We start from the raw sequence: 21,304 nt of genomic DNA, 5'->3' as shown, positions 1-21,304 counted from the left end.
CGAGTTAATACCTAACTTGTTCACGAAACCTTCCAAACAAGGAAATAACAACAATGTTTACTTTCTCGAATGGGACGGGAACGGCGTAGTACACAACGAAATGATACTAAGCATATTTGGGTTTCCCAATAGGAAGTATCCCGTGTCGGGCACACGTACAGAGCATTGGAGACAACAGCATCCCAATTACGAAAACACTTGTAATACTAACCTCGAGCCAACCGCGAGTAATCGGTTACATATTACTAACATAGATAATAAGAAAAATTGTCAAAGTATTGGACTCCCGGCCCCGTGAGGCTAACGTCATATGAGCCTTGATAAAAATATATATTTTGGGAAAAAAAAATTGGGTTTATTTGGGTGGATAAACATTTTTTGCACGTTTTGCTTCCGTTTCTAGCTTCCCACTACATAACCCTTAAGGTAAGAGTAATTTCAAGCACATTTGATCATAAAATGATTAGTACTGAAAATATATAAAACAAATACAAATAGCCAAAGAATTATCCCAGTTTTTTAACGAAAATCAGAACATGACAAGCTGAAGAGCGGGGGTGAATTTTTTTTTATTCATACTGTATGAGTTTCAGCTGATGATGAATGCCTTTTTAGATTTCATAATGTAAAGAATCCTCACCAACATTAACCGAATTGTTTTACTTTTGATTTGTCTACACCACTTGTTATATGTGTATCCGATAGAGTCGGATCGCTCAAACAATCTTGAGGTATTCGGTGAGCTTCTGTTACAATTTACACATCGTCACTCATTAATGAGCCTATCGCCTTTAAATATGCTGCAAACTAGTGCAGACTGAATACAGTGCTACTCTCTCTTCACGCTCAATATAGAGAATATCACTTCACCTTCATACAGTCTCGTTTCGCTTCACGTCCATTTCTTTCATTTTTCACACCGTAGCGAAATTATCAAATCGTCAAATGAAAGGTTTTTATATCGAAAGTGTCTTATTTCGAATGAAAATTTCGTTGGAGGTCGAACTGTATTCACTGAAACTAATGAAAATGACGATGTGAAAAATGTGCAGTATACGAGCAGGCGTAATCAGTTGTCGGCTCTGGTTGTAAGACTAATATGCCCCTTATGCCTCTTTTGAATCCACTTTTGTTGAAAGACGTTCCGGTAAAATCCAGCTTGGAGAAATGCAATCGAATGAAACTTTCAATTGAAAGCAGCCATCGTCCTTTCACATGTGAAACTGAAAGCGACATAAAACCCATTCAATTGGTAATAAATAGGGCACTTCTAATCGTCACGTGAGAGCGTTTGCTATCAAGTTGAAAGGAAGCGACAGCAGAACGAAAACGAAATTGAAGAATCGACGATTCAGTATGCGTAGTGGATACACACAATCGAAATTGGGATTGACTGAAGAGGAAGGAAGAAGTAAAAAAGTCATTTTCATCCTTTTTTTCGAAATTGTCAAGCCCTGATTGGCAGGAGCTAAACATTGTACAAAAGAATATTTATAATAACTTGAGCCAGGCGTTGGATTACAAAGCTATTGTATTCAATTCGATTGTTTATCACTTCGGATATTATTTCAGAATGAAGTGAAATTTCAGAATTAACCCTTCAGTGGATTTTTATTTTTCATTTTTACTGTCATTCATCGTGAGTTGAATCGCAACAGTAAAACAATTGAAGATGTGTCATAAAATGCGAGCTTCTGCCATAGTTGGTCAAATTCCGATTATCGACAACTTCCTGTAAATCTGGCATTACATAAAAAAAAACAAACAGAATGAGCGAGAGATATTTGAATTACCTATGTGCATCGCATCGAGTTGAGGAATCATTCTGTGTGCGATTTCTGGAGCGAAAGATGTTTCTCAGATCGAAGAAAAAATATTTCTAAAATGGCCTCTAAGTGTCCAGGAAGAGAAAATTTAGTGTGCTTTGTGTAAATCAGAGAGAGAAGATAAGTTCTAAATGAGTAAATAAGCCGCGGCGATAAAATAATTATCGGAAGCCAATTCCAGTAGAGCTCGACTTACCAACTGACCAAAGCGCAAGACGCGATCAGCTCATTATCAATAGCATCCAATTCGAAAACAACCGGAGATTTTGTAGCATCATGTACCAGATCGGCCATCGAAGTGAACCATTTTAATTATCCCCGTACGTTTCTTCGGAGAAGACATTTCAAGGTTGGATTTTGATGCATGGATGGATCTTCCCAAAGCACATACTTGCACATTGCATATTGGTGCAAGCACACATTAGTGATGAAGCAACAAAGTATGTCGTATTCAAAGTCGGAGCGGCATGAAAACTCTTTGAGGTTAACTGCAAAATTACCTCGGATATACAGAAGAGGCCAGAACATGTATTTTTTGTTAATTCTCCAAACGCCTAAAGAAGCCTAATGCGCTGCTCTATAAAGCACCACTATAATGTCGTCTAATTTATGGGTGTGTGTTCTCACATAGATTATCATCCCTGAAGGCAGTTCTAAGCTTATCAATCTTGAATGAAAATAATTGATTGATGTTCTTTGCTTATTCAAATTCATAGTACTTACTCTTACTAGACCAGTATTAAAATTCTTGTCAAATAAAATTTGTTCAAGATTTCTTGAAGAAAACTTGATACCCTATAAAACGATATTCATTCTAAACGGAAAATTTAATCATCGTTCATTATTTTTATGGTAAAAACTAGCTGACCCGGCAAACGTTGTTCTGCCATATAATGTATTTCTAGAGAATATTTTGGTTGGTAAAAACAACGAATATATTTACTTCAAGAGAGTTTGTATGATATCGCACAAAAAATATATGGACGACGTAGATCTGATCAGCCGTTCTCCTGTGATGATGAGTTATACGTACGTGGGAAAAACTCTCTTTTATAGGAGGGGCTTAGAATGAAAGGGGTGTAAGTGATTTGATCGATTTCTCTACATCGACTCTCTCTCTCTTTTGGTCATAACTGCAAATTCATTCCCAGCTGTATTTGACAATCTTAAAGAAAGGTCAGAGAGCCTCATCTATCGGATGGTATAACAAACTCATATTGGAACGATTTTGCAGTTGAGTTATAAACTAAAGAAAAAGTTGATGAAGAGAAATCGATCAAGTCACTTACACCCCTTGCGTTCTAAGCCCCTCATATATAAAGTGTGCATAGTCATTTTTTCGAATTTTTTTCATCATCTCAAATATTTTCCAAAGTACTCTATCATTCTATTTTGGGTGAAGACAAACTCACAAAATATATTGACGACGTGGATCTGATCAGCCGTTCTCCCGTGATGATGAGTTATACGTACGTGGGAAAAATTCTCTTATATATAAAGATGTGTTTATTTGTCTCTCAAGTGTATTCCTTCATTTGCTACATGCATACATGCAGTTTCTCCTAAAGGGTGTGTCACATCAAATTGCATCACGGAAAAAACGCTGTAGAAATTCGCCCAGTAGACCGATCCTTTTGAAAATTTTAGACAGTAAAATAAAAACTATTAAACAACTTTTGGCATTTTCTTTTTATTCATACTTCGAGCCCAAACCCGTATGCTCGCACCTTCCTCTTTACCCCGTCCATAAGGTTCTGTACAACGTCAGGTTGTAGTTTTTTTTGAACAGAAATCCATTTTCTCTTGAAGTCCGCCTCCGATTTGACAACTTTTGGGTTCTTCCGGAGGTCCTGCTTCATAATCGCCCAATATTTCCCTATTGGGCGAAGCTCCGGCGCGTTGGGCGGGTTCATTTCCTTTGGCACGAAGGTGACCCCGTTGGCTTCGTACCACTCCAACACGTCCTTTGAATAGTGGCACGAAGCGAGATCCGGCCAGAAGATGGTCGGGCCCTCGTGCTGCTTCAATAGTGGTAGTAAGCGCTTCTGTAGGCACTCCTTAAGGTAAACCTACAGAAATCCATTATCCATTTTTCTCTTGAAGTCCGCCTCCGATTTGACAACTTTTGGGTTCTTCCGGAGGTCCTGCTTCATAATCGCCCAATATTTCCCTATTGGGCGAAGCTCCGGCGCGTTGGGCGGGTTCATTTCCTTTGGCACGAAGGTGACCCCGTTGGCTTCGTACCACTCCAACACGTCCTTTGAATAGTGGCACGAAGCGAGATCCGGCCAGAAGATTGTCGGGCCCTCGTGCTGCTTCAATAGTGGTAGTAAGCGCTTCTGTAGGCACTGCTTAAGGTAAACCTACCCGTTTACCGTGCCGGTCATCACGAAGGGGGCGCTCCGCTTTCCGCAAGAGCAGATCGCTTGCCACACCATGTACTTTTTGGCAAACTTGGATAGTTTCTGCTTGCGAATCTCCTCCGGAACGCTGAATTTGTCCTCTGCGGAGAAGAACAACAGGCCCGGCAGCTGACGAAAGTCCGCTTTGACGTAGGTTTCGTCGTCCATTAACAGGCAATGCGGCTTCGTCAGCATTTCGGTGTACATCTTCCGGGCTCGCGTCTTCCCCACCATGTTTTGCCTTTCGTCGCGGTTAGGAGCCTTCTGAACCTTGTATGTACGCAGGCCCTCCCGCTGCTTGGTCCGCTGGACGAATGAACTTGACAAATTCAGCTTATTGGCGACATCCCGGACCGAACTTCTCGGATAACGTCTAAACTGCTTAACTACGCGCTTGTGATCTTTTTCACTGACGGAGCATCCATTTTTGCCGTTCTTCACCTTCCGGTCGATGGTTAGGTTCTCGAAGTATCGTTTTAGTACTCTGCTGACCGTGGATTGGACGATTCCCAGCATCTTACCGATGTGCCGATGTGACAACTCCGGATTCTCGAAATGAGTGCACAGGATTAATTCACGACGCTCTTTTTCGTTCGACGACATTTTTCCAAATTTACGAAAAATTGACAGTGAAGCATGGCCAACTTGATCTATACACTCTTATCTGATTATAAGCGAAAGCTGAAGATATAATTTCTAAAAATTAAATTTCTACAGCGTTTTTTCCGTGATGCAATTTGATGTGACACACCCTTTAGTTTCGTATTCGTAAATAAAGAGCCAAATATCCGGCTATCCGGCCTCGAAGCTTATCCGGTATTTGGTATACCAAACTACCATCCGTTTCATCGGTAGTGATTACATTGAGCGAAATAGATTTGAACTCGGAACTTAAAATCGCTTGATCATATAATTCCGATTTACGCTACGGTGACATTGCATTGTAATACATACGAATATCTGATTGTATTCAATGGATTCAATGATAAGCTCTTGACATTAATGGAGATAGTAGAGAAGGGAAGTGTTGTGGGATATAAAGAATATATGGAAAAAATATATCTATAAATGGTGCCCTCAACAATTAATTCATTCAATTTGAACTAAAATCAACCCTTTCCTTGTGCACTTCATACAACAGCGTCGGAAACCGCAATAAAATTAAGGATGTGTCATAAAATGCGAGTTTCTATTATACTGAAATTCCAATGATTTACGACTTACCGTAAACCTGGTATCACTCCAAAAAAAAAAACGAGAGACCTAAAAGAGAATGTTAACAAGATGGTCTCTAAGTGTCCCGATACTGTAATGTTTGGTTACAAGGAAGCAATTACTTAAATGCGGCCAGCCTAAATAATACCTCGAATCCCATGCGAATATAATGGATTTCAAAGAATCATACCAAAAAAGAGATAGGATTCGAGCGTAAAATCCCCTTCATAATTTGGGTGATGTCATTTCCATTTCTGAAAGATGTCATCAATCAAATACTGTTGCGTTCTGTACTTATTTCTCATGTCTCCCCGGTACCGATTTTGTTTCGGTATATTGCGGGTTTATTTTATATCCACGCTAAAGCGATTTCCGGAACACAGAAGGTTTTTTTTCCAATTCAATGAGGAGTAAACTTCATTTTTTTCTAATCACTTTGATTTTGTCCCGCTGAGGTTGGACGAGACGTAGTGTGACTAGGGTACAACAGGTGCTTCATCTGAAACAAACCGAATCGACAGATTCAGTAAGAATAATTGAAAGGTGAAGGTGTCCAAGTTTTTTTTCTATATAATTTATATTTTATAGTGAAGCTCATCGCACATTGTTCCAGTCTGTAAAACAATTTCATTCCGGAATACAAACCCCCTCCCGATGTGTGCCCCACATACCTTTGACATGCAGACGTTTAATATCAGCAACAAACCGGTTTTATGAATCTCTTCCATTCATTCGCCAGACGATCCGGTGCGAATTCCTTCCTATGATTACATTACGCCTCGATATTTTCCCCGTTCGGTACCGGAAACACAATGCGATTCCGGCGTAGAGCGCAGAAAGAATTGCTCCGTGTGGAAAAATCGACCATTTGGCCCTGCCGGCAGTTGTTTCTGTGGGCGAACGGCATGAAGAGGGTTGAATTTCAGGCAAGCGAAACAAACTGGCGATGTGCGATTGTGCCCTGTACACCCACACACACACACACACACACACGTTAGCCAAAGCTTGCTTTTCGTGTCTGATCCAACGAAAACGTTCAAGGTAAGCCCTATCACCTGAGTTACACCGCTCCCCTCCCCCCCCTCGGTGGAAGCGAGAACGAGAACCAAGTCATCTGATCGAGCGGAACCAATTATCCGTGGCCCTTTTTTTACTTTGAGGTTCCATGTTGTTTACCCATTACAATGAGCAAGCCGTGAAAAGTAAGCGAAGATAGAGCATGGCTTCCCCTTCTGTGTTCTTTTCCACTTTCGCCTTTCTATTCTTTCGCTGAAGTTTTTATTTTCAAAATCCTTCCACCCACTGAAGCCACCGACAGCAATATCAACTCGACTAGTACTACTCACATAGGTACATATATTTTTAATGGGTAAAATAACACCATTCGACAGAACCCAAGAGGCGAGGGATGAGTCATGTTGAAAGTGATGAAAGAGCACAGCGACACAGCGGAACGGATAGCGAAAGCTCTGAAAGGCTGACTTCGGGCGTGTTTCGATGTTTGTGATCTCGTTTTATATCTGCAATGGCAGTTTTATGTGGGGTAACGGGAAATTGATTGCCATTCGTTTAATGGATTGTTGCATGTATAGAAATAACGTTGGATTATAATATTTCTACAAAGTAATTCATCGTCCCTAACGGGGTCGGATAAACAAAGTATCATATAATTTATGTACCAAAATTCGCTAATGGTTTTCTATCGAAAGGAATCAATTTTATTTGTTGTTCTAATTTGAGGCTATGAGACGATGATAAATGCAAACTCGAATGATCCGAATTTTCCGCCCTCCCCCCAAATTGCTGAGCTAAACGTATCATGTTTTGTGACTTCCTTTTCGAGTCGCGCACTTTGCTCCGGTTTCTCATCGCCTGTTTCGAACATTAGCCTTGCCTTGCCTTCCCATTGTTGTCAAACACAGTGAAGAATATATGCTGGTAAAGGCCGTCCCTCCAGGCGCAAATGAAGTACAAATGGTCCGAGGCACAATCCTATTTTATCACCAGGCCTAACGAAGACGAGAGGCACAACATAAAAGCTTTGTTGGTTCCTTTGCTTTGTGCACTCGCGCCCTCTGTAGACTAGGAATAAAAAAATAACCCCGACAGGCTGTAAAATTGACCACATTTCCACATGCACCGCTATATGAGTGAGTTCCTCGGCAGTTGCTTCGTGCTTCTGTGCTTCCATCGGATCGGTTTTTCGAGGGAGCCTAGACCAAAATGCTTGGGATGGTTTGGGAGGCTTGGGGATTTATGAGACCACGAGAGTAACAAAAAACCATTCTTCTCCATTGCTGTTTTCGATGGTGGGACCGTCGTAACTTTATGACAATAAAGGAATACGAATCGAAAACAGGAGGAGTTGAAAGCGAACCGTAGCAATTTGATTTAGTAGACACTGATTTTTGAGTGATATAATTTTGTCAAATTCATTCGTTTTACTTACAACAGCTTTTATGGTTCTTGCGGCTTGTGTTCCGAAAAACTTTTATTCAAGAGTGTCGTCACCCCAACCCTCAGATGGTTCGAATCATGAATAATGATGGATCTATAATTCAAGGTTAATCTCTCGATCCAACCAAATCTTGAGATGTTTATGAGAATTATCGCTCGTAGTGACCATTCCGCAAATGAGCAAGCTAACATTCTTGTTTATTGATTGGCTAATGGTATGGGATACTTAAATATAATTATCTTCTGTGGCCTGTGGCCTGTTGCCAAGGCGATACAGGGAGCGAAAGAGATTGTTCCTTCTGCAGATTTCAATGAACCACTTTGCATAAACTGCTTTTCTGAATTGGTTCATGGAAATTCCTTGGTTCATTTAAACCAAGAGATTAATGAACGATCCTCTTCCGACAATTAGGCACAATGAATGTGTGCTTAATTTCCCAGACTGCTTATCAACATTGGTGTTGTTTTCTGTTCCACCGCTTTTGGAATTCTGGTTAGTTATCCACCGTTTATCATTTTACGTTTTTTCTAGAACATAAATGACAATCATTACTATCCCAATGAATAGTGGTCATAAAATTATTTCATAAAATCATGCTAAGGCTTCACTATTCAGTCTATTTGGACTCAGTCGGCGCTACAAACGAGGCCATTAACTCGAAGATGTACAAGCAAGAGTGTCTGAAGAGTAGAGGAAATGTGTCCAAAACGCACCTGCCGGGCAATTTGATCCGAATGATTTTCTCGTCAACCAGCAAGAACAGAAATGCAATGGTTATAGGCAATGGTGCTAGTCAATGATAGAATCCTACCATGCAAGTTTAACATTTGTAACATGCTTTAAAAAAATAAGAAGAATAATTTTCTTTGGAAGCGATTTTCGATGAAATTTTCTACATCATTTCTACAAGGTTGCTTGCAACCGATTCAGAGGCGATAACTGTGAGTTATATTTATTGAGTCGAGTTCTCAGTGGATATCTCAGATGAAGAAAACGGTAAGAAAGGATTCGTTTCCTTCTCAATTAGATATTTTCCGCATCAGTTTACCATCGGGCAGTACGTTTACCATCCCTCGATCGGGACAATTTGCTCGCTTTCGGCCGGATAACACTCTCACGAAACAAATAGCTTGTATGTGATAGATGCCAGATGATTTTTTCAAATTTCTCTGCATGACACGAATAAATGTTTTTAAATGAAATCATAATTAACAAAAATAAGCAAACTATCACGATATTACAAAATCATGTTCGATAAATCACACAAACAATTGTCTACACATACTTCGAAATGACCTCGGTGTGTTTTCATAAAATTAAATGTCTTCAAAACGAAAACATGTCTTAACATCTGGCATCTATATTATGTGCTCAGAGAATGTAGGAAAAAAAGAGCATGGACTGGAGAATTAATGCACGAATACTGGGAGAACACGCTCACCGGAGAAACGGTTTCTTCTCTTCGCTGGTGGGCGTGAAGTGAATAGATTGATGGAATCTCTCATTCATACAAACTGTTTCTCTGAGCTTTATAGTCTCTGAGAGAAACTGCTTATGAGCATATTATACTTCTGCTAGGCCATTTAACACCGTACGATTGGATAATATAAAATTTGAGCGCCTTACAAAATAAAATTCGTAGCACTTTTGTAATTCAGTATCTAAAATACAGAACGATTACAGATGACTGAGGGGTCACTAATTTACGTGCTGGCGTAGTTGTTGGCTCAATTTTTAAGAGCACGGTCAAGATAAATCCATTCTCGTTTAGGGGGTGCGTATTACACACTTCTCCTATATAACGTTTGAATTTAAGAAAATGGACAAACATTGACGATTTTTAATGGATTTACCTTCACACACACTGACGAAACTATCCATGCAGTATCAATCATAGCAACCCATGAGTCAGCAGAAAAAAAATGACAGCTCTATCAGCCGACCTCTAACCGTAATGGCGAAAACAGTGAACCTACTCCTTTCAGAAGTGTGCGCGTTCAAAGAACGGTACCCCGCAGCGTCGAAAACGGACATTGTGCGGGACTTTGGGGACGCCAGACACGCCCGTTCCGGCATCAACATCTTGGCACTATTGAACAACCATCAGAGTATCGAAGGAAAGCCCGGTTCCGGACGGTCGACTACCCTGAGCGACAATAAGCTCCAAAGGATGCTGAAAAGGAAGATTGAGAGAAAAGTGGTTACATCGCTGCGTGCACTTGGCCGAGAGATCGGTGCATCCGGACAAACAGTGAAAAAGTTCCTGGCGAACATGGACATACATGTCAGGGAGAGGAAGCTCCGTCCACTGGTCTCGAAGCTGCAGGCAACGACGCAGCGGCAACGGCCGAATAAGATGGTCAAGTCGATTTTCCCGGCGAATCGCGACGTGGCGATTAATTGTCGGAAGGCCGCTCGCAAGGGCGTAGAATTTTTTTGCAAGTATTTGCAAGTTATCAAACTCAATTATCAATTATCAATCGAAGCAATATTCAATTTATAAATTGAGTAATTCAATTCTTTAACCAAAGAGTCGTGCAGCCATTTTAATCTCAATAACTAGATCATATTATGTAATGTAATTAATAGAAGTCGAATAGTATAAGATATTCCCAAATTCAATATTTTTTTATTTGATTCTGCATCACGTCATTATAACGAAGATGACTTGTATTTTTATGAAGCAAACATTGTTCATTTGGTATCAAATGAAGGGTCCCGTAACCAAGAGACGGTTTAGGCTTCGAATTACGCGAGCCAATTTCGGTTCGATGAAGAAATGTCATATAGTAATATGAATTCAAATGAGTTGTTAATTTTTCCGTTCATTCTGACAATTTGTGGATTTTACGGCGGTAGAAATCTTTTTATACCGTGAGCTTTTTCTTTCACATCTTCGTACAAACCGACGCATTACTCAGTAACTAATCAAGTTATAATCAAGTTAAATGATGCGGCTCACGGCATAGAACAGTACTCCCAACCAGCGCGCGACATAGTCATAGTCAACTGAGGATAGTCGGCTGACTTACCGACTGACTATATCCATAGTCAGTCGGTTAATGACTTTTGGCTCTTCACGTAGTTTCTCCGCCAAAACGACTGAACAGTCAGTCGGGCGTTTAGTCGCTATCTCCCTCTACCGACTCGACTATATCATTCCATTCTTCCCAGTCAAAATGTTCTCATTGCATTTTGAAGTGACTTCCCCCATAACGAATTCGTTCCTCTCTCTCTCCCATACACGTTTGCATGCATCGATGTTTGAGTTCACCGTGGTTTGACAAACGCTACAGGTGAGCTAGATTTTTTTGTAGCGAAAACTACTCACACGTATAAAATAGCGTGTAGTGTGTGTGCGCTAAGTTCGTTAGTTTGAGTTCACGATGGGTAGAAAAAAAAACAGAAAGTGGGTTATATCTATGGTATAACCGCAAGGGTGACGTAGGACTATCGTTGATTTAGAGATTTGTTTGAAGTTGAATCTGAATTCATTCTGAATGAATGAATATTTGGGGGACTTCGAAAACGAGAGCGTTACGTTGGAGGCACAAGGTTTTATGCATCCAATATTGGATACGGAAATATCCTACTACTGATGGGGAAGAATAATCTTCAGAAGCTATCCTGTTAATTGCGATTGATTGAAAAATCACAAAACCAAATGTATTTGATCACGGTGTTACATGGATAGAAAACATTCAAATAAACTCTTTCACATGAATGTAATTTTAAATTCCCAGAGGAACTGGCAGGTTATTTTCAGTAACGATTAGATATTTCCACATTTTCCTCGATACTGGAAGCCCATCAGTGGTTAATGCTAACTCGATAACTATCTGTTAATAGCACTTGATTGAAACATATTTGGTCACAGTGTTACATGGATAGAAAACATTCAAATAAACTCTTTCACATGAATGTATTTTTAAATTCCCAGAGGAACTGGCAGATTATTTCCCGGATCTTTCTCGATGCTGAATGGCATCCAAACGGAAAGAATTCCGCGCGTGTATGTGTGTGTGTGTGTTGTAGCGGCTGCTTCGAGATCTTCCCGGGGAACCGTTTGTGGCATCACTCTACTCCTGATGGATTCCCTTCTGGCCTAAGGTGCACAAACAGGCTCTTGGTGACACCGTTCATCCACGCTTTCATGATAAACGAAGAGCTTCACCACAACAGCGACAACATGCTCCAACCGCTGTTCAATTTGAACTGAGTGGATTTCCGAGCGGCGCTCGCTTATATACCGATTGGTGATTTCAATAGCCTGTTTTGAAAGCAATTTTAAGACTATTGAAACAAGTTTTTGGATCAGAAAGTAACAAGTATAGAACGCGTAGACATTTTATCTTTCGAATGAAGTGTTTATCATACCATTTCGTTCAGTTGTTTAGGAGCTATTAACGCTCAAAATCTCGGTTTCCGGCGTAACGCTTTCGTTTTCGAAACTTTGATTTTACACCCCGGTATAGAAATGAAAGACGTAGTCCTACGTCAAAACCGTCCATTGATGGGGTAACTACTTTTTTGCATCAGGAATCAAATTTTCGTTCCTCTTTATATGGACGTGCGTATGCGGCTACAAAATTAGTATCAGGGGGAAATGGAAATGTGGATTTAAGTCAGTTGAATGAAGAGGCAGATTTATATTCATTAGTCGAGTCAGTTAAAATAACCACTGACTGGACTAGTTCACCAGTCATCCTCGCTAGTCAGCGCTAGTCAATTCATTTTCTAGTCAAGTCATTCTTTGTTGGCGGCGACTGCCGAAGCAGTTCTAGTCGAAGCGAAGCTACTGGGAGTAGAGTCGGTCCTCATTTTTCACCTTCGAAGATTTCGGGCCCTGCTCCCAACTGTGTGCTTCCTAGCATAACACGATCACATAGTCTTGTGGTAGTTGTGGATGGCGCGTCTCCTCTTGGTTTCGTACCTCGGATTCTCAAAATAAATCCAATTTCACTTATGTAACAAAGTTCGATTCACTTTTCATTTTCATTCACGATTCACGATTCATTGACACTCATGTCTAATTAATCCATGGAACCTTGAAGTAAAATGGCACTATCATTTTTACATTTTTACAAGAGAACCAGAATGAATGCTATTTGTTCATCGATTGTAACATTATATCTATGTTTGTCAGATAGGATTACTCGAGTGGAACTCACTTATCGGTATTCAACACAAATGAGAGTCAAGTTCATCTGACATTGTGAAATTGTTTAACATTGTATAATCAAATTTGTACAACTACTTTAACACGCAGTTATCAGTGGTACGATTAATATAATCCCGCTGTATGAACGGGAAACTCTAAGACATTTCCACTCGATTACGTAGTAAATTATTCACAGTTATAAACGCTACTTCTCTTCGCCATCGCATCCCCCTCCGAGGGAGTAGGTGGAATGGAAAATTGATGACCTGTTTGTCTTTTCATTTTCGTAATCAGCCGCCAAACAGTCAGGAAGCGCCCGGATCAATTACAATCGCATCTGTTAATTAATGATGACGATGGTTGGGAATCAATGCCCTCCACCGATGTGTGGGTGTCGGAGGGAGCGAAAAAGGAGCAGCAAACGACACGTTCATCGGTTCATCATAACAAAGAAAATGTACTGCATGAGTACAAGCTGCGGACGGGATGAGCTGGATCCTCTGAAATTTTACCACCTTACCTTTTTTGGTGACAAAGGGTGTTTCGTTAAAATTTCAAGCAACACGGTACGACTCATTAATTATCCAGTAAACAAAATTAACATTGAAACGAGTTCACTTCACACCGCATCATTTGCCTCGCCTCGTACCGATTTTTAGCCAAAACGAGAAAAGAGGCAACGGTGAATCAAGTTATTCTGCTCATCAAATGTCACAATTGCCGAACAAAATTATTTCTCGGAAACACATAAACTACTTTATTCGACAAACTCCGATTAAAACTTTGGCGCTCCAACTTTAGGAGACAAACACAATAAGTGGTACATAGAGGCGGGTACGAGGTTATGTTTTTCCATGAGTGTTTTAATCTTTTTCCCTGGTTTTTTTTCTCATCCATTTTTACTTCAATCTAAGCGAGAGTTAGTTCCCGAACTGCTTTGTTCGGGAGGAGCAAAGTATTTATCAATTTGCTGAAATGTTATTAGAAAAACAGAACTCGTGCCGTCTCTATGTAAATCATATTTTCAACGCTTCGACGCGAAACGAGAAAAGTTTCATTATTCGCTCGTTTATTGCTACTTCCAGCGAAGCGGGAGCAGCTACCGCAAATTGATCCATAAATTTATATATTGGGTTTGGGAAGAAGTGCTACAACACTTGAGTATATCTACAGCGCAAATGATAGCGCGGAATACGTGTAAAGATGTTTACGGTAGAAGCCCGGAGTAAGAACCAGGAAAAAACAGATCTATTTTCGAATATTTATTTAAAAAAATGGGCGAAAAAGAATTTCGTGTGTTGATTAAACATTACTTTATGAAAGACAAAACGTCTTTCAACGAAAATGCAAAATGTGGAGTAAAAGAAACTTGATAAACATCATGGTGACCAGTGTTGCCACATGCAGGGAAAGTGTGGGTAAGACGGACATGTTAAGAAGAACTTTTATTGTATCTTTGGAAACTCATGTTTTCCAAAACTTAAAAGCAGTTTCTTACAGTTCAATATACTGGTTTTCGAAATAATTGGCCAAATGTTATAAAAATGTGTTTTTAATGTTTTTAATGAAATTGAAACAAGCCGAAAAGTAGAACATTTTTATCGATGCGGGTATAATGGACATGTAGTGGGGGCAATATGGACAGGTTCATAATATACCGAGCGTAGAAGTTTATCGCTCACGAGAGAAAAATATCGCTCTCTCTCAGTGTTTGTGTGTCCAGTTATCATCACTTTCCATCATGCATTGGATGTGATCTTGAATATGACTGTCCATTTCAACCCCACCAGTGCATTTCAATAATTAAAATTTACCACTCACGAATGACTTTACTTTTCCGTACATACCTAATATCGCTTCTCTGTTAACCCTTTCAATACGGCAGTGTGCTCCGCCGGAGTGCTACCGCTGTACGGAGCACTGCGCCGAAAGATATGCACATCGCACTGGTGTGATCGATGTGCAGTATGACTCTCATGTCGTCTAAAGACGACGCTCGTACACACAGCTCATCGCGTGGACGCTCGTAACGAAAGGGTTAACTCACAAACCGAAATATAACCATCAGCGAATTCAATTTTGCAATAAAATCACTTAAAATGCTTAATATCGAAGCCGTAAAAAAAGTCACAGTAGGATTGTGTCCGAGACACGACCGCATAGTTGACGTAGGATTCCGTGAGGCTATGTGTTGATTTTGGATATGTTTGAAGAATTACATCGTGAAACTCTTTGACAATGATTTTGTGGCCATGAAAAGGACCGTTCTGTTTGGTTTTTGGGTATTGTTTGTTCGGTCCACCAGTTGAAATGGAAAATTGGATTTTCTTTTGTAATTTTTACTTTTTGAGTGTTTATTCGAATTTTAATTTGACTAACAACACCTAATATTATATGTAGAGCATAAGGAAAATCCCTTTTTCTAATATTTCTTCACTTTTCTAATTTTCTCGCCGTATAAACTTCCCTTGGTTGAAAAAGAACACACCAAAACAGACAGCTTAAACCAAACGACCCGTTCTCGAGCGGGAACACACCTTGGTTGTTATTTATAAAAATTGAAAAAAAAAATGGTTTCATATATCAAGTCATTTTTAACACAACTGCTAACATATACAATTTTACACTTACACTTGAGCTCAATTTTTCACAATACACGATCAGTCATTGATATGAAATTTCACGAAACAACCAACATTAAAATTACAAGTTTAAATTTTATTTGCTAGAATTAATCGTATCACTTACCTTACTTGAAATATAATAATGCCACCAACTTGCATATATTTGCAATGCCGATTTCCCCCAGACAGCTTGGTTTAGATGTCTCTGTTAGGGACCCGCCGCATGTGTCGTCAATTTCGACCAATCAGAAGTGGGTATTTCCGTTAGGATAGGGATTGAGATTTTTCAATTGTTCGATAGTTAGTTTGATGACATATATTATTTTCTTCAATATAAAAAAATGTTATGGAGTGCCGAAATCGATTGACGCAAAAATGTCATCAATCCGTCATGAAATGACTGAGCAATAAGCGTTTGGAATTGGACAATTTTCACGATGTGCTCCATTCTCGATTTTCAATTTGTACCCCAATATGTTCCCGAAAGACGTACATATGTTTTTACAAAAGTACAATTAGGTACAGATTTTCTGGTGTGATAAATTAATAACACGTGGAGTTGGTAAAACAGATAATGCAGAGATTTAATTTCGTTGATTAGACCCTCAAGGCTGTTGCAATATTAAATCCCAAAAACATTCCCAATCTAACAAGCATCAAAGAAGTATTTTCGGGTTTTTATCATGGGGAATGAATACCGTGCCTAGATATGAAAATACTCCGTAAAGAAATCTCTGCTGGATAAAAACGGTTGCCTGAAAAAAAAGATAGCTCGCTCGCATATTAATATTCTCACTATGCCTCACTCCTCGGCAACTGCCGAATGATTTTTTCTGATTATGCCAACAAAAACAATACCAAACCTCAATGATACGATGATCGCAATCTAGAATTCATTTGATGAAAGCAACATAGGGCAGCTCGCATCTTTTAATAACTGATTCAGACAAAGTTTAGCAAGAGTTTGTATAACAACCATCAAACAAATGAGTAATTTGAGGCTTGAGTACTATTTTTTTCGACAAATTTTTCTATGCAACTAATATTTTGAATTGTACAGATTGCGATAGAGATTTTTGAAAAAAGTCATACTACAGATGAAAACAGATTTCAGTATAACTGTGCCAAAAATTAGACTTAGACTTGCTTGCAGAATACTGACTGTCCTCAAAGATTTAAGCAAACAATTTCTGTTGCTTTTTTGGAGTATATTTTACCCCAGATCAACAGATTGAATTGTTTGTCCCAAACTGAAAAACCTTCAAGTCCTGAATTGAAAAGCTAAAAGATTTTATCTCACCATTCTCACTATTATTTTAAGCTCCGAAGCCCAAAGCTGCTGCAATATTAAATCCCAGAAACTTTTGGAATTTAACAAGCATCAACATTAACGTTCTATAATGGGGTTTCACAAGATCTGGAGAACGAATTCCATGCCCTAAAAGTAAAATTGTCCCGAAAGGAAATCATCGTTTCAGAAAACAAACATCTGTAGGATTGGCGAACAAAAATTGGATGCCTAAAAGAATTGATGCTTCGCTCGCATTTCTGGCCCTTCGATGCCTTTCATCTTACGATCTCACTATGCCTCACTCCTCAGTATAGGTTTTTTTTCGGAATATAATCTGAACAAATAAGCTTCGAAGTCGGCACAGCAACGATACGATGAACAAAATTTGAGGATCAAAGAATTTGATTGAACATCGTGGCGGCAGATCGAAATTTTTATTGAATTATAATAGGCAATCTAAATTTGAAAATATTATGTATAATCATCATCAAACGCACGAGTAATTCGAGGTTTGCAAAAGTTAATGAACATTTACACATTTACAGCAAATGTAGTATTTGTATTGTAGTGAGTAAATGTAAACACGAATTTAGTAAGTAAGTGACTGAGTGTTTTTTATGCTAATAAAACTGTTTTTTTCTGCAACGAATATTTTCAATGGTAAAGATTTTTGAAAGAAAAAGTACAGATGGAAAAGATTTTTACAGTTCCCGGTATAGATTAATATGTGACAACACTGATGGTGACTCTGCACCTTCAATTAGAACAGTTTATAAGAGGTTTCAAAATTTTCGGAGTGGTCATATGAGCACAAGTGACGCCGGACGTTTTGGACGTTCTGTTGAGGTTACTACTTCATATATTGTTGATAAAATCAATGACAGAAGTGTGTAAGGGCGTGAGATTGCTAGGGCTGCGAACATCTATAATGAAGGGATACATAATATTTTCCATCAACATTTGGACATGACAACGCTATCCGCGATTGCTCACGCTCGGCCAAAAACTAAATCGTTGCAAGGACGGGTTGAAGCTGTTTCAGAAGAATTCGCATTATTTTAAGCATCGTTTCGTCACTGTGGTTGAAGCTTGGTTAGTTGTCCCAAAAATTCGTTCGCAGATCGTCTCGGTTCCAGGTTTGAAAAACAAGTATATAAGCGTTGTAATGTATTGACCATCCTCACCAACATAATCATGATTTCATTAAAAAATGACGAAACATTATGGATGATGTATACATTTTTTGGTTTCAAGTATCAAAGCTAGCTTATTTAAGGGATAGACAAACAATAATTTCATTCAGAACTAAATCTAACTATAATTTACAAACAAGGATAGGGCTTCAGGCATTTGGACCTACTTAGCACTATGCAAAAAATGTTACATGCTAAATTCCGGCACCTTTTTTCCTATTCACAATCGATGTGAACTCAAACAGCAGTCATTGTGTTCCTTGAAAAGGGTTTGGAATGATATGCCAAAATTTCGTCCATCTCATCGCTACACGTTTCCACCTGATGTTGTTTCCCTTCGAAGGTGTTGATTTTCATCATTTTTGGTATTTTATGAACTCGACGCTTAAAAGCTTTTTAAAAGCACCCCACCCTCCCCCTTCATTCTAGTTTCAGTTTACCGAAAAGGATCTCGCCTCAAAAGGGTTCAAATAAAATGAATTCTGTGCTTGTGAGATGATTAATGAAGCTTGCGGAAATTAAATTCATTCACATATGCGAATTTGATGCAGCGAACCATTTTCAGTGCGATTCCATCACTAACGCTTCCCAGCGATTCAATACACCAGTGAATGTGTCAGAGCGAGCTGCCATAATTCTGGGAAATAAAACAGTATCTTCTCCAAACAACATCTTCCATCCATTCACTCGATTCTCTCATATACTTGTTTCTCTGTGGAAGACAATAGATATCCGACGAGTAGAATCTGCCTACGCTGTCGCCTGGAGAGAAGAACAGCCATGACTCTAATGTAATTTTCTTGTGGGGGATATCCTTATAGCTGGAAACCCTCAGGCAATGCTCCCATTTCGAACCAACCGCACACCATTCATGTCATCGTACCTGAAGAGCTAAGGACCATCGTCATTCGCTCCACACACCCACCAGAGTCGAGGAAATCGTTCGTCTCGTGCAAGCCAACAGGCTGGAACCATCGCACCGTACGTAATAAATTATTAATTTAGGATCAGAACTAACACAAATATTGCGTTACGGTAGATTGTCTCGAATCGACCCTCCTGTTGTTGTCCCCTTTATAGTCGATTTCGTATTCCCTATAATGCGCACTGAGTGCTGGGTGCATTTGTTTCGAAATTGACTCATCCTTGTTAGAGCCCCGTGTTGTTCGGTAGATTTGCTGCTACCAGACGCTATGCGTTTTTCACACTCCTTGGCGGCATGAGGCGAGGTCTTCCCAATAAGTTGAAACGCTTCCACTCGCTTCATTGCTTTCCATTCTGTAGTGGATGCTCTACTCGAGCACTCTCCTCTTTGCTACGAATGAGTGAAGAAAGCAGAGATAGAAATAGAGGAAATTCCACCCGCACGAGGTTGCGAGCTCAGGAAAAATGAAACAAATCTTTTGCATTTCTGTGCACTGCGGCTGGAGTAATAGATTTGAATTGTGGCCGAGGGGTGCGTCCATGCTTTTCATATCTTTGCTATACTAGTCTTATCCATTGTCAATAAAATATAAATACAATAAATGAAGGTGTAGGAAAATGGTGAAAAAATTGGAACCATGAATGAGCTCACAATACAAAAAATTGTTTATGTCTCGGAAAGTGAATCTCTCTTGGAAAATAATTATACACATCACATTAGTATAATTAATACGTACGAGTTCTGTTGAAAAAGTAAAAATGTCTCTCTTTCTCTCTCTCCATCTCTATCTCGGATAAAAATTTATTTATTTTATACATCGACATCAAAAGTGCTAAAACCAGAGTCGCGTAGCATTTTATACTTCTGATACGGTCAGGCGATTAAATGTACCTCTAATTTACTCCAAACTCCAAACTCCAAACAAAAATCGGCTAGAAAAAACTGCTAAACGTATCAATATGAAACGTTCACAGATGTTTAGGGAGTACACTAGGCTAAAAATTTGCCTGCATATATTAGAACTTACATCAATATCTTCAGCATTACAGCAGATTTTGTTGAGCACTATAAAAAACCTGAATGATCTCTCTTTCTCTCTCTCTCTCTCTCTCTCTCTTTATCTCTCTTTCTTTATCTCGATCTCTCTTTATCTTTCTCTCTTTATCTATCTCTCTTTATCTCTCTCTCCTTTTCTCTCTCTACCTTTGTCTCTCTCTATCTATTTCTCCTATGCTGACAAGTAGGGTCATTTCGAATGTTCAGTTAATTTTTAACAGCTGCTTTGCTTGCACGTGATGTGGCTCACGTTCGATTTTTGCCTATACGATAAACGATGTACCCTCGCTAACTGAGTTCGCGACCATTCCGTCATTTGTCAGCGAAGCTAAGAAATTGTTTATAGTTACTGGATGTGGTTGTTGTTGAGCTAACGGGTAAGCGCCCTTCGAGCTTTCCTTCGAAAAGCGCTTTAGTGAATACCAGCCACTCTTATAAGTTCCAGGTGCCGAGACTCGTGCTTCCCCTCAATTTGCTCAGTCGCAGGCTTGCTATCCTCAAGTGGCACAGTGCTCCTGTGTGTTCAACCGACCTGAATTTTTTACAAGTCATGGGCTTTGGCACAAAAAATTGCCCAGATAGCCTGAATTTATCCACCATGACCTAGTCAGGTTGCGAGGAAGTAGCAAAAGTGACTCTAAACGAGTCGGATGGCATAAACTTCCTTAATTTTTTTCATGGGAGACTCCTCCGAATTGGCTCCGATAGTCCAGCATGCTGACTCCCCTCGAGAGGAGCGTCTTGAATTTGCCTACTCCTTTACTTTTTATGATTTCGTACGTCAGACCCGCATCAGTTATCACTCCCTCAATTTTGGCACAATGGAAAGGGATATAGACGCGGTACTTTAATGCAAAGTGCCTATCAGCAATATCATTCACGTGCTACCGATTAGACATGACAACTCGCAGATTGTTCGGTCCAACCCCACAAATCTCTGTCAGATCTGTCATGATCTGAATGGCCTTCAGCAGTTTACCATTCGGTAAAGAACAACCTATGGACCAGTGCTAGGAAAACGTTATTATTGCTCTCATTATTGGAGGTCTCCATATCAGGAGATCTCCCACCCTCCGCCATTTGAATATATTAAAGTGTCTCAAAATTATTTTTGTAAAATCTATACCTTTATCTAAACAAGGCAATGATTCGG

The 21,304-nt window shown here is 39.5% G+C and overlaps 1 protein-coding gene across 5 annotated transcripts in view; it reads left to right on the top strand.

The window, feature by feature from the left end:
* LOC129774771 (uncharacterized) overlaps positions 1-21,304 on the top strand; it is a 131,628-nt gene that overhangs the window by 38,174 nt on the left and 72,150 nt on the right. The gene's annotated exons all lie outside the window — the stretch shown is intronic.

The sequence above is a fragment of the Toxorhynchites rutilus genome, chromosome 3 (assembly GCF_029784135.1).
Source record: "Toxorhynchites rutilus septentrionalis strain SRP chromosome 3, ASM2978413v1, whole genome shotgun sequence".
NCBI classification, from domain to species: domain Eukaryota; kingdom Metazoa; phylum Arthropoda; class Insecta; order Diptera; family Culicidae; genus Toxorhynchites; species Toxorhynchites rutilus.
This window is presented reverse-complemented; position numbering and strand designations above follow the sequence as displayed.